The sequence below is a fragment of the Heterocephalus glaber genome, unplaced genomic scaffold, assembly GCF_053883595.1.
Source record: "Heterocephalus glaber isolate CG9 unplaced genomic scaffold, H.glaber_assembly_v1.0 deba00001442, whole genome shotgun sequence".
Taxonomy (NCBI): domain Eukaryota; kingdom Metazoa; phylum Chordata; class Mammalia; order Rodentia; family Bathyergidae; genus Heterocephalus; species Heterocephalus glaber.
The window spans coordinates 28,711,538-28,723,949 of record NW_028258296.1 but is presented as its reverse complement, the minus strand read 5'-3'; the positions used below and the strand labels follow the sequence as shown (position 1 = coordinate 28,723,949).

General features: G+C 40.3%; 1 protein-coding gene across 3 annotated transcripts in view; it reads left to right on the top strand.

Annotated features, from left to right (window-relative positions):
* The window catches only part of Bcar3 (BCAR3 adaptor protein, NSP family member), a 133,223-nt gene that overhangs the window by 62,189 nt on the left and 58,622 nt on the right, over positions 1-12,412 (top strand). The window lies entirely within an intron of this gene.

Here is a 12,412-nt window from a genome sequence, read left to right as displayed (position 1 = left end):
GCCATGCTAATCCTATCCTAGTTGTGTCATTTTATTGCCAGACTATTTTGGTGGGGACTAGGTTTCAAAGTTTAATGGACAGATAAAGAGTAAGCATATCTGCCCTTGTTCCCCACCTTAAGGAGAAAGGCATTGTATCTTCTCCATTTATATAAGGCGTTCTCACTGGAAGTATGGAGTACATGTCTTTAATCTGTTGAGAAGCTTCTGTTTTACTTCTAGTCTCCTGATAGCTTTTACCATGAACAGCTGTAGAATTTAGTCCAATACTTTTTCTCCAACTAGTGACAGGATCATATGGCTTTTGCCTTTCCTCTGTTAAAATGATGACTTTTGGGGGTGGATCTTCCAATGCTGAACCAACACTGCCATCCCTATAACAAAACCACTTTCTACATCCTGCCAGATCTGACTTCTAATAGTTTGTTTTGTTAAACAAATTTCTATCTATATTCATACTTTTTTCTTCTATTATCTTTATCCAGTTTTAGGATTAGCACAATGTTGATTTCCTAAAATGAGGGGAGAAGTGTTCCTTCTTTTTTCTGCTTTGTTTGATATAATTTATCAGTTAAAATGTTTATGAGCCTATTGTTGTCATATAGGTAGGTTTTCAAGCTAGGAATATACTTTAATAGGTGCTATTCAAATTTTATATTTCCTCCAGAGTTAGTTTCATTAATTTGTCTTCCAAGGTACTTCTTAGAAGTTGTCAAATTTATTTCAAAAAAGATTTTTGTAATATGCTTTCTATATCCTTTTAAATTCTGTAAAATCTGTGGTAATGTCTCCTAGATCTTAATATTGTAATTTAAAAAATGTATAACTGATATTGTGTAACAGGAAGAAAAGGTCTAAAAGAGCAGGCGAATAGGGAGGGGTAGGGGAAGGGAAAAAAGGGAAAGGAAAAAATATGGGAAGAGGAAAAAAAATGGAAACAAGGTCTTTGCAAATAGGGAAGGGTGGAGGGGGTGAAGGGAGGGCAAGGGAAGGGGAAAAAAAAATAAGAACCAAGATACTCATGTAAAGGTTCAAGATCCCAGTGATGAATGTAACTGTATTTTATACTGAAAATGTACCAATAAAGTTAATGGGGAAAAAAAATAAAAATAAATAGTGACTGGGTGACTATATACAACCAGATACAAAGGGCTTTTAAATTGAGGGAAATGGAAATGAGGTTGTTTCAAAGATTTTTGTGTTTCCTGAAGCAAGGAACATGGACATCTCTAAGAATTTTCAAGAAAGTCTTCAGTGTTTTTATTCCAAGACAGCTTGGAGGTTTCCACACCTAACCACAGTCTACTTTCTCTTGCCAAGTTTATACAGGGTAGAAATGGTGGGATGGATCACTGTTGTCCCCTTAAATGGTGACATGTAGGCAGACATATATACTGTTTTTAGAAGTGTAATTTTGGCATCTTCTGTGACTTGATGTATCTACTCCTTAGGAGATCTTGTTATCAAGGATAGGGACCCACTAACTCCACAAAATGCCACGTCAAGAGTTTTAGTGCTGGAATCATTTGCTGTTAAACTCTGCCCTCTAGTGGTTATCAATGTCTGAAGAGTTCCTTTGACTACAATTTAGTTTAATATTCTGGATGCTTTTAATATTAAATCTAATTGTGCACCATGATGATATGTATTTCAACTTCAGAAAGAAGGGTTGCGTTTACAATATATTAAAAGGCACCTGGTTTTTTTTGGCTTCATATAAGGCAAGTTACAATCACAGCATTTACTGTCAAGAATTGTCTACTGTTGTAGAACAGAGCTCTAAAATGCTGATGCTGTATGTAGATATGGGGGAGGGGGGCTGGTATTTAGTCTGAAGTTTTACATGTGGTAACCAAGAATTTTCCTTGGAAGAACTTGTATTTGAATTGTGATTTGACAGCCTTCCTTCCCAGGAAGGAAGCTAGCATTAGATGAAGCAGAAGCTGAGAGCAGCGCTTTGAGATTGTGGAGGAAGACCTCACACTTGGGGGACAGTGTGTGCTGGAGTGGACTGGAGCCAGAGAGGGCATCAGGAGTCAGGAAATAGCAGGTACTCATCATATTCCTTGAATGCAGAAAGAGTGAGGAAGCTTCATACACTCTTGAGAAATTCTGAGATGGTCATTTTCTTAAGAGAACAAAAAGACGGAGCTTGGGGAGAATTCTTTATTTATTGTCAAAATAATATAAAACTACATATTGCTTTAAAACTTGGTTTTTTCATTGTACACCATTCCGTGTTAAATATATAGGCCCACCTCCTTCCTGTTTTGGAATGGCTATCTGGAACAGGTCAAGCATCCCTAACCCAAAAATCTGGAATCCAAATTCTTCAAAATTTAAAACTTTTTGAGCAATAGCTTGATGCCACAAGGGAAAATGCCATACCAGGGAACTTTTTATCATGCACAGAGTTATTAAATATTGTATAAAATTACCTTCTGGCTATATGAATAGGGTATATATGAAACATGAATAAATTTCCTGTTTAGACTTTGATCCCATCCCAAAGATATCTCATTTTGTATATGCAGATATTCTAAAATAAAATATGAAATCCAAAACACTTCAGCATTTTAGATAAGGGATCCTCAAACTGTTTTATGTGGTAGGAAATTCAGTTAAATATAAATTAAATATAACCACTTTCTTACTGACATTTGGGTTTTTTTAAATGTTCTGTTAAATGCAGTTTTGCAGTTAGTACTTAGTCATTTAACAGTATCTATTGAGCATCCAGCGTATATGCAGGTCACTGGTCTAGGGACTGAGGATTCAGTCTCCCTGCTTTTGTTCTGGGGTTGGCAGGGAGGCAAGGGAGGAACAAAGACCACCAAGTCAATCATGTTAGATTGTGGTGAGTGCTAAGCAGAAAAGGTTCATCAGGGTAAGGAACTATGAGATATTGGGGTACAGGAGTGTTAAACTTTAAATGGAGTGGCCAGGGAAAGCCTCACCAAGAATGTGGCTGTTGAGTGGAGGGACAAGTCAGCTGTGATGTCTAAGCAGGGAAGATGAAGTAGCACGGGCAGAGGCATGAAGTCAAAGCCTGCCTCTTCCATAGAGGAACAGAGAGGCCAGAGAGATTGGAAGGAGGAAACTTGAGCTGATGTTGGTGATTGAGACTGAGGTAAGAGGGTAACAAAGGGGACAAGGCAGGATGCATGGGACCTGCATGTGAGAATAAGCACTTTAATACTTACGGGGTGAGATGGGGAGCTGGTCAGAGTTCACTTTGGCTTCCATGTTGCTAGTAGTCATCCTCAGGGCAAAAAGGCAAAAGTGGGGAGACCTTTGGGAGGTCACTGTGGTTGTCCAGGGAAGAGGTGATGCAGTAGCAGAGAAGGTAGTAAAGAAAAGGGATTAGATATACAATATGAAGGCCAAGCAAGGATTTCCTATTGGGTTAGATGTGGGGTGAGAGAAGAGAGGATAAGACTGGAAGGTGGTGGTGCTGTCAGCTGAGACAGCTCCATGTGCTTTTCTGCAAGAATTTCTATTAAGATAAAAACCTAGGCGTAAATGATGAAGTGTTGGGTAGTAAGTAGGTCAAAATAAAATTCCTGGCAACTAAGAGGAATTTTCTTGTTGATTTTTGTTTTTCACATACCTGTTTACAAGTTTTCTCTTAATGTTTTTATAATACAGTTACTTATGAAAATAACACCCCTCTATTTTTTATATCTTAGTTTTCTCTACAAATATAATACTGAAAATGTGTGGTTCAATCAAAATTATTTAAAACAAAGATCTTAAATATATTAGAGAAGAATTCTTAAACTCTGGTCTCAAGCTTTCTTTACATTCTTCAAAAAAAGTTAAAATATGATAGTGGGGTATAGCTATTTATATTTATCATATTAGCAATTTAAATGGGAAATCTTTAAAATATTCCTTCTGTTCATTTTTATTTAATAAACAAGTCATGTGTGTTTAATATATTTAAAACCAACAATTAACCTGTTATACATAAGTAAATATAAATACATGTTTTTCTAAAAATAGTCATTTTCCAAGACAAAACAAAGTTTAGCGGTATCTTAGTTACTTTTCTCATTGTGGAGACACAATACCCAACACCCATAACTTAAAGGAGGAAAGGTTTATTTCAGCTCACAGTTTGTATAGATTTCAGTCCATGGTTGCCTGGCTCCGAGGCAGGGTGGCATCACAGAGGAGAAACAATTCATGGCACTGCAGGGAGAAGACAGCAAGCAGCAAGCAGCCAACAGCCAACCTGCCTTTCCTATTTATCCCATCCAGGCTACCAGCCTTTTGGGTGGTGCCACCTAGAACTATGCTAATTCCAATCAGTGGACTAATTTAGTACCACACACCCTAATCCCGGTATCACACACCCTAGATCCAGCCAGCTCTAAAAAGCCCCACCTATGAGCACTTGAGGCTTTGGGGGAACATCTAGATGCAACCCATAATAAGTGGTAAGAATGGCATTGTTTGATATTTTTGCAAGTCTTTTTTATGTCTGGCCTATTAGAATACAGCTTCATTCTCATATCTGCATTAGTATTCAGTCTGGTGTGTTATGTTGTTTTGATTGAACTCAGAAAACCTGGTCTCACATAGACATTTAGTTCAAAAAAGGCCTTTACTTCAAGTGGCCTTTTCAGATAATCACAGGTGTTCTTTGATACTAGACTAGAACTCAGCATGTGGTAGTCTCTTACAGGTTAATTGCAGTGTGGAATCTGAAATACACCAATGAATGTGTTTTACATTGCTCCTTTAAAATCCATTTGGCTGTCTTGCAATTTGAGTGGATCACTTACCCTTGCATGATTTTGTGCCATCATGCATTGGTCATTTGAAAAATACTGGTTTTGTGAGTTATTTCTATCTTAATGTATTTCACTGTATAATAGCAAAAAATCAGATGTATTAGTATCACCCCTGACCTCATCAGAAAAATCATTAAAGCAATGGAAAGCTTTCAGACTCTTGACAGTGAGTACAAGTTTCCCAAAATTCTCATTCTCACTTGAAAGTCCAAATTTTATCATTGCCAACAAAATAGTGTCAGTTGTTTTCCTTTAAGTAACAGGCCCACTTTGTTCTTTCTTTTTTGTCCAGAAAATGTTTGTCAAATGAATAGCCAAATGTAAAGAACCATAATTGGCCAGACATTCTTTGAAGTACAAATGGTTTTCCGGAGAGAGCAGCTAGCTCAGCTCATGAGGCAGTCACACGTCACTTTTCCTTGGGGAACCCACTGCCCCTGGGTGTGTGGCCTGCACACTCCTGCATCCTCCCCTCATCATGCAGAATGCCACAGCCATCTGGGATCTTGATGTTCTGTGGGCCTCTGCAGTCAGCATGCAGTGTCTGCTAAGACCATGTGGTATCTCTGCCTTGCTCTCTGCTAAGGCAACAGTATTTTCACCCATTATGGTTTTTGCACTATTTGTATAAAAATACATCCACTGTAATGGGCAAAAAGGGTCTCAGTAGTATTATGAAAATAAGATTGGGTCTCTTAGACTCCCTGAAAGACCCCTCCAGGCCTGCCGACCACTCTGAGCACCAGTGTGCTAGGGTCTTCCTCTGACACTTAATTATGAGCCTAAAAAGCTGCAGAAATACTTCAAACACAAAGAACTCCTGCTGCCTAAATCCATATTTTTTTCTCTTGCTGTTTTTTTTTTTTTTAGCCCAGCTTACCCAGTGGTTGAATACCCACTAAGGACCTTGATAATTAATGTAGAAAAGACATTAAAATACTATTTGAAAATAGATAAGATAAAAATTGAGAATCTATCCTAGAAGTAAGGGTTCTCAATTGTGGACCTACTCCTTAAAATGGAGTGGATTGTGAAACCTCAGGACTAACTTTAACATAATGGAGTTGTTGCTCATTACATACTGTAAAGAGCTGAGCCAGAAGCAGTTACTGTTCTGCTCTAATTGCTTTTTATTTAAACTAGGAAAACCCACAGCTTGGTGGGGCCAAGGCCTGATTTATGGCAAAGATGCTGCGCCTGGATGTGGAAGTGCAGTCAAGGATAAATTCATTTAGGGGTAAACTTACTGGGGGCAGGCTGAAAACGAGCATTTTCCTCATCCTTAAGCCTTTATTCATTGCTGCAGGATTTGCTCATTTTGTCCTCCCAGTGTGGATTAGCTGGCTGAGCTCCATCCCGTTCTTTATGTGAATGAAGATAAGGATGTGTCAGACCCTGAGAATGAGAACATGCTGTTTGGCCCTTGGAGGCAATTTCCTTTCAAGTCCCAGCTCTCTCCAGATGGCATCTAATTGTTTCTTGAATGACCTCAGTGTCCAGGCTGCAGGAACCTGGTCTAAGAGGCCATTTCACATATTTATTATCCTGTGTATGAGAACTTACTCCATAAAGCCCCTATTCACACTCTCAAAAGAGCCTTCTGTGCAGAAGAAATGATGGGGCTGATGGACTACTTCCTGTGACTGCCAGTCTCCAGATGGATTCTTATTTTCCCCAGGCCTAGGTGGTTGCTTCAGGAAGGGGTCTGTGTACTGCACCTGAGTCCTTTCTGCCCAGGCTCCTCCCACCTCCTCGTGGTCTGGGCAGAGCAGCGCCAGGTCCTTTTATCTCCTGGTGTCAGCATTACCTGAACAGAGCATAGCATTCTGGGAGCCTCTCCCAGTTTGGGATCCCAGGTTATTCACAGGGTGAGGGAGGGAGGTGACTGGGCTGAAGCGGAACCCATTTTAATCCAGCCAGGATATGGCAATGCTAATTCACCCGGGAGGAGCAAAACTCAGGGAGTATGACATGCCTCGTGCCTGTATGATTTTTTCCTCTTCCTCCTCCTCCTCTTCTTCTTTTGTTCAGTACTAGGTGTTGAACCCATGGCCTTCAAACTGAGCCACATCCCCAGCCCATTTCATTTTTTGAGGCAAGGTCTCGACAAGTTGCTAAATTGCTCAGGCTGAGTTTGAATTTAGGATCATCCTGCCTCAGCCTCCCGGGATCCTAGAGTTATGGGCGTGCATGCCTTTTCCTGTGTGGTTCTTAGCTATGAGGGAGCAAATGCCCTCTCAAATAGTTCTTCATTGTTTGAGAGGGCTGTATTCACATAAATGATGAGTAAGAGCTATGTCTGATTCAGATTCAGATTCATCGTAGTGGTGCACACCTATAATCTCAGTATAGTGGGAGGCTAAGGCACCAGGATCACAAGTTGAATGCAGCCTTGGCAACTTAGCAACTTGGTGAGACCCTGTCTTAAAATAAAAACAAATGATTTTTTTTTAAAAGGGCGGGGGGTATTTCAAGTTCAGTGCAGAGGCCCTGGGTTCAATCCTTAGTACTGAGAAAACAGTCTTAATGTTTTTTTTCCTAAATACTTTGAAATATTTTTAATTGACTGATTCATTGACTCATGTATCATTTAATTGCCATTTTGGAGAACTGGTTGTTTTAGACATCTTTTTGAGGTGTAATTTACACACCTTATAATTCACCCATTAACTATATTATTTAATGATTTTTTTTTTAGGTTGGGAAACTATATAGAGTTCTGAAATTATTCCCCAAATCCGGTTTTAGAACATTTCCATCTCACCAAAAAGTTTCTTTCCCCACATTTACAGTCACTCCTTGCTCCCAGCCCCAGCCAACTGCTTTCTATCTCCTTTTAGATTTGTCTTTTCTAGAAATCTTTAGATTTGCCTTTCTTAGAAAATTTATCTAAATGGAATCACACAATCTGCAGTTTTTTGTATCTGGCTTATTGCATTTTGCATCATGTGTTTGAGGTTCATCCTTGTACCACTTATCAGTAGTTCATTGCTTTTTAAAATACTGAATAATATTCTTTTTTAAAATTAAGTTTATTGGTACATTTCAGGTATACATTATGTTCTCATTCATCATTGGGAATTTGTACCTGTGCGTGATGTATCTTGGTTCTTGTCTTTTCCCCATTCCCCTGACCTCCCTTCCACCCCTCCCTATTTACAAAAGCTTTGTTTCTGTTTTTTGCTTTTCTCATATTTTTTTTCTTTCCCTTCTTTCCTTTCTCTAACCCCCTCTCCCTACTTCCCCATCCCCTTTGGACCTTTTCTTTCTATTTCACATTATCTATTATATATTTTGGTCCTCATTTATACTTTCAGTTTCTCACACCAGACAAACTATTCAGTATTTACCCATGTGTGTCCAATTTATAGTCTCAATGTGCATCCATTTAGCTATAAATATCTCTGGTTTATCATTCTTTATGGCTAAGTAGTACTCCATTGTATAAAAAAAAACACATCTTCTTTATCCATTCATCAGTTGATGGGCATTTGAGCGGTTTCCAAGATTTAGCAATTACAAACTGTGCCACTATAAACATGGGTGCATATATAATCACTGTGGTATGATGCTTTAAATTCTTTTAGGAAGATACCCACCAGGGGAATAGCTGGGTCAAATGGGACCTCTAATCCTAGTTCTTTGAGGTATCTCCATACTGATTTCCATAATGGTTGCACCAGTCTGCACTCCCACCAACAATGGAGAAGGGTTCCTTTCTCCCCACACCCCTGCCAGCATTTGTTATTGGTTGATTTCTTGATAACAGCCATTCTTTCTGGAGTGAAGTGGAATCTCAGTGTTGTTTTCATTTGCATCTCTGGAATGACCAGTGATGTTGAACATTTTTTCATGTATTTATTTGCTATTTCTACTTCTTTGTCTGAGAAATGTCTGTTCACTTCAGATGCCCATTTTTGGATTGGGTCTTTAAATTTAGGGAGTCTGATATTTTAAAGTTCTTTATATATTCCAAATAGTAGACCTTTGTCTGAGGAACAGCTGGTAAAAATTTTTCCCCACACTGGGTTGTCTCTTCACCCTGTTGGTGGTTTCTCTTGCTCTGCAGAAGCTTTTTAATAAGATGAGATCCCAGTTCTTGATTCTTTGTGCTAGTTTGTGGGCTACTGAAGTTTTGTTCATAAAGCCTTTTCCTATGCCAGTGTCTTCAAGAGAAAACAATCTTTAGAAACATGCATGTACACCTACTGTGTATCTTACTTCCAGACTGAGAATCCCACACCATCTCCATCTCTATATATTCTCTGGATGTTCAGGCCTTGTGCTGGGCATTGTAGTGCTGACTGTGGATAAGACATAATTTCCAAGGCAGGGAACACCAGTCATTTTAGTGAATGATTCAGCAGCCAGACACTGAAAGCAGGAATGCAGCTGAGGCTCTTCAGTGGGTGAATAGAGCAATTGCAAAGGGAAAAGGAAAACTCTACTGGGCCGCACAGGCTGTGAACCAGGGCAGCTAAGCTCCTTTCAGCTCCCTCCATCAGAGGACCGTCTAAGAGAAAATGTAGGGAATGTGTGAATGAATTTGGGGGATGATATATATTTCTTGTCCTTTGTATTGCCCTCCAGATGACCTTACCTTAGTACAGTCCGCCTGGCCTCAGTAAGGGACTTTGTCAGCTAGTGCCTCTAAGCAAGGTCCTGTGGTCTTCTAACCAACAGAATAGCCTTTTGAAAACATCCCCTGGGAGCTCAGGTTGTGCTGTTGCCTGGTTAGTAGCTTCCCCTGATGGGTATGGCTGCTGGCTGTGGGAGCAAAGCTTGCAGCCACACCCAGTGGCACGGGACATTCCAATTCCACGAAGCCCTCTTTTTCCTAGAAGCAAATTCATGCCTTCTTTATCCTGTAAAACTCAGGACAATTTAGTTCTTTCATGGAAGTCCCTGGAGTAGGCTAGGAAATACCATTAATTTGCTGACACATGAGGGTACAACCCTATTATTAATGGACATGTGATGTACATGTTTCACGAAGCTTTGGTTTGTTTATTGAAATTCCCAGCTGTAGATATATACACATAAAGCCTAGCAGAGCCCAACACACAGTGTGTTACATCTTGATCTTGAGTTTTAATCTCATTGTGACAAGGAGAGCCTATAAAATCAAACTGATAGTATAAGGTAAGGAACCTACCACTGGGAATGGCAGGAGTGGAGCAGCATGAGTCAGTGACTCCTTACAAGAAGGAAAACACCTTGAGAACAGTCTCTTGCATCTGCTTCTCTCAACATGTTGGCTTCATGCTGTCCCATTAGCTTCTCTGTGCTTAGGGCACATGGTCTAGGTTACTCTAGGCTGATAGTCTTTTTTTTTTTTTTTTTTGGTACTTAAGGCTTTCAAATTTATTGATTACTTTTAGCCTGAAATATTGTTAAATGATATGGGTCCCAAATTCGGCCATAACAGAATGAATTACGGGTGACTAGGCTGATAGTCTTAAAGCTTATGGTCAAAGGGGAAGGAGATTCTTTCCCTCATTTCTAGTTTGAAAATCCCAAAGAAACTCTTGGGTTGGTCTCTTGTCCATTCCTAGACCATTCAGTGGTATTCTGATGGACTCACAGGTTCATTACAAGGATGGATACACATGCTATTTGGTAAAGCTTTTAAATATATCACCATATCTTATTAATACTATTTCCTCCAGAACTTTCAGAATCTCTGTTTTTTCTAATTATCCCTATCTACTCAGTGTGCGTGTGCGTGTGTGTGTGTGTGTGTGTGTGTGTGTGTTTGTGTGTAATGTTGGTACATGAATGCTGGGTTTCACAGAAATACTTTTTTTTTGTTTGGTTTGATTGTTTTGTTTCATCTTTCCATGTCCTATGCCTCATTTTCCCTAGTTTCCCTCCTTGTTATTTATGCACTGGATACCCATTGCCTCAATTTGTCAGATCCACCACTGTTACAAAGGACCCATAGGTGGGGACCCTTTGAATCCTGTGATCTTCAGTCTGGCCTTGAAAAGATTCTCACATCCAGTACCATAAGTGGCCCAACCCTGAGCCCTGGCATTCCTAGAGAATTATTCAAGTCATTTCCTGCTGCTGGCCCTAGTATCTCTCCCTTCCTCCACCCAGCCCCACCACCCATATGGGAGGGTACACATTCAAGGACAGAGGTGTACTGTTCTTTGAACCACTGGCAGAAGGAAACTATTGTCTCCTACCTTTGGAACCAAGAGGCAAATGTTAATCTTCTGGATGTTATTTCCACTTGGCAGCAGTCAAGGAAGTGAAGGAACTGGCTGGTGATCAATCCAGTATTTTCTATGCACAGAACTCTTCGAGTCAGCCTTTTCCTGTAAAGTTGTATCTCCATATATGACAAAGGTGGTGCCCTAGCCCCCAGTCAGCACCTGTGGACTGAGTTTTTGCTGCCTCCTGTTCTCAGATTCTGACATCAGTGTCCATCTGTATGTGCCCCATCCTTCCCTGTCAGTTATGAGCTATCTAGCATTGCTGACTTGGGCTACTGCAGATCAGCCCAGCTGTCTGTTGCCAAGAATATCTCATTTGGTACAAAGTCTGCTTTTCGGATTTGCACAAGATAAGGCACTCCTGGTAACCAGGTGCAACCCAGGCTTCCATTATCACATCAGATAAAGCCAAGTTGTTTTTATTCACTGTTCTTTTAATTATTAACTGAGAATTGTTTGGCCTGTGTAGAATGGAGTTGGTAATACCCAATCTCCTAGTGTGAGTATTAAGTGGGAAACTATGGTAAGAGTCTCTCTAGAAATGCTGGCTCTTGGGGACTGTTCACATAGGTCAGGGTGAGGTAGAAAGACATCTGTTGCCGCTACAGTCTTCCTGAATATGTACCCAAAGTCTGATTGCAGAGGGTTGCTAAGAGTCAAACTTGCAGATATTCTACATTTACTATTACATGTAAACCATCAGCTGAGCGAAGAGGTTCCCTCCTCTCACCAGTGGTTAAATCCACTCCACAGCTGTCAGAAGCCATGACGCTCCTTTCCTCAAGGCTGCCTGTCTCCTGCTTTACCAAGAACAGCCCTGCCAAGTCCAGCTGTGTCCAGGGTAACCAGCTCAGATCCGTATATGTTCCCAGTCACATCCATGACCACCAGGGTATTTTTCTCACTTCCCTTCCACTGGCAGCTCAGAGTCTTTCTGGATCAGTAGGGAAATGAGGTTGCATAGGTCATTGAGAATCGAGTACAAGTAGTGACCCCTCTCCTCATTGAACAGATATTCACGTAACAGTTTGTACATGATTACTGGTGGTTCATAGAAGAACCACTCCTCCCTCAAGTTATGAACTCATAGTCTTTAACTGATTCTTATAGTTGTTTTTGCAGGATGCAGAATTAGCTGGTACATCCATTAGGCAACAATGGCCATGATCACTTTCTGACCACGAAAAAAGGACATTTCACATTGGAATATTCAGTTCAGTTTGTTACAATTTGCTTGACAAAAGAGAAGGAGGGATTAATAAGCCTTTCTGTGAAGGCTGGAAGGGGTAGGATCAGCCCTGACCACACTTGCCCACTTGTGCTCACCCCACCTTGGCCGAGCTTGTCAGCCTTCCCTGCCTTCCTTGTGGGCTGGTTGCTCCTCTCAGACAC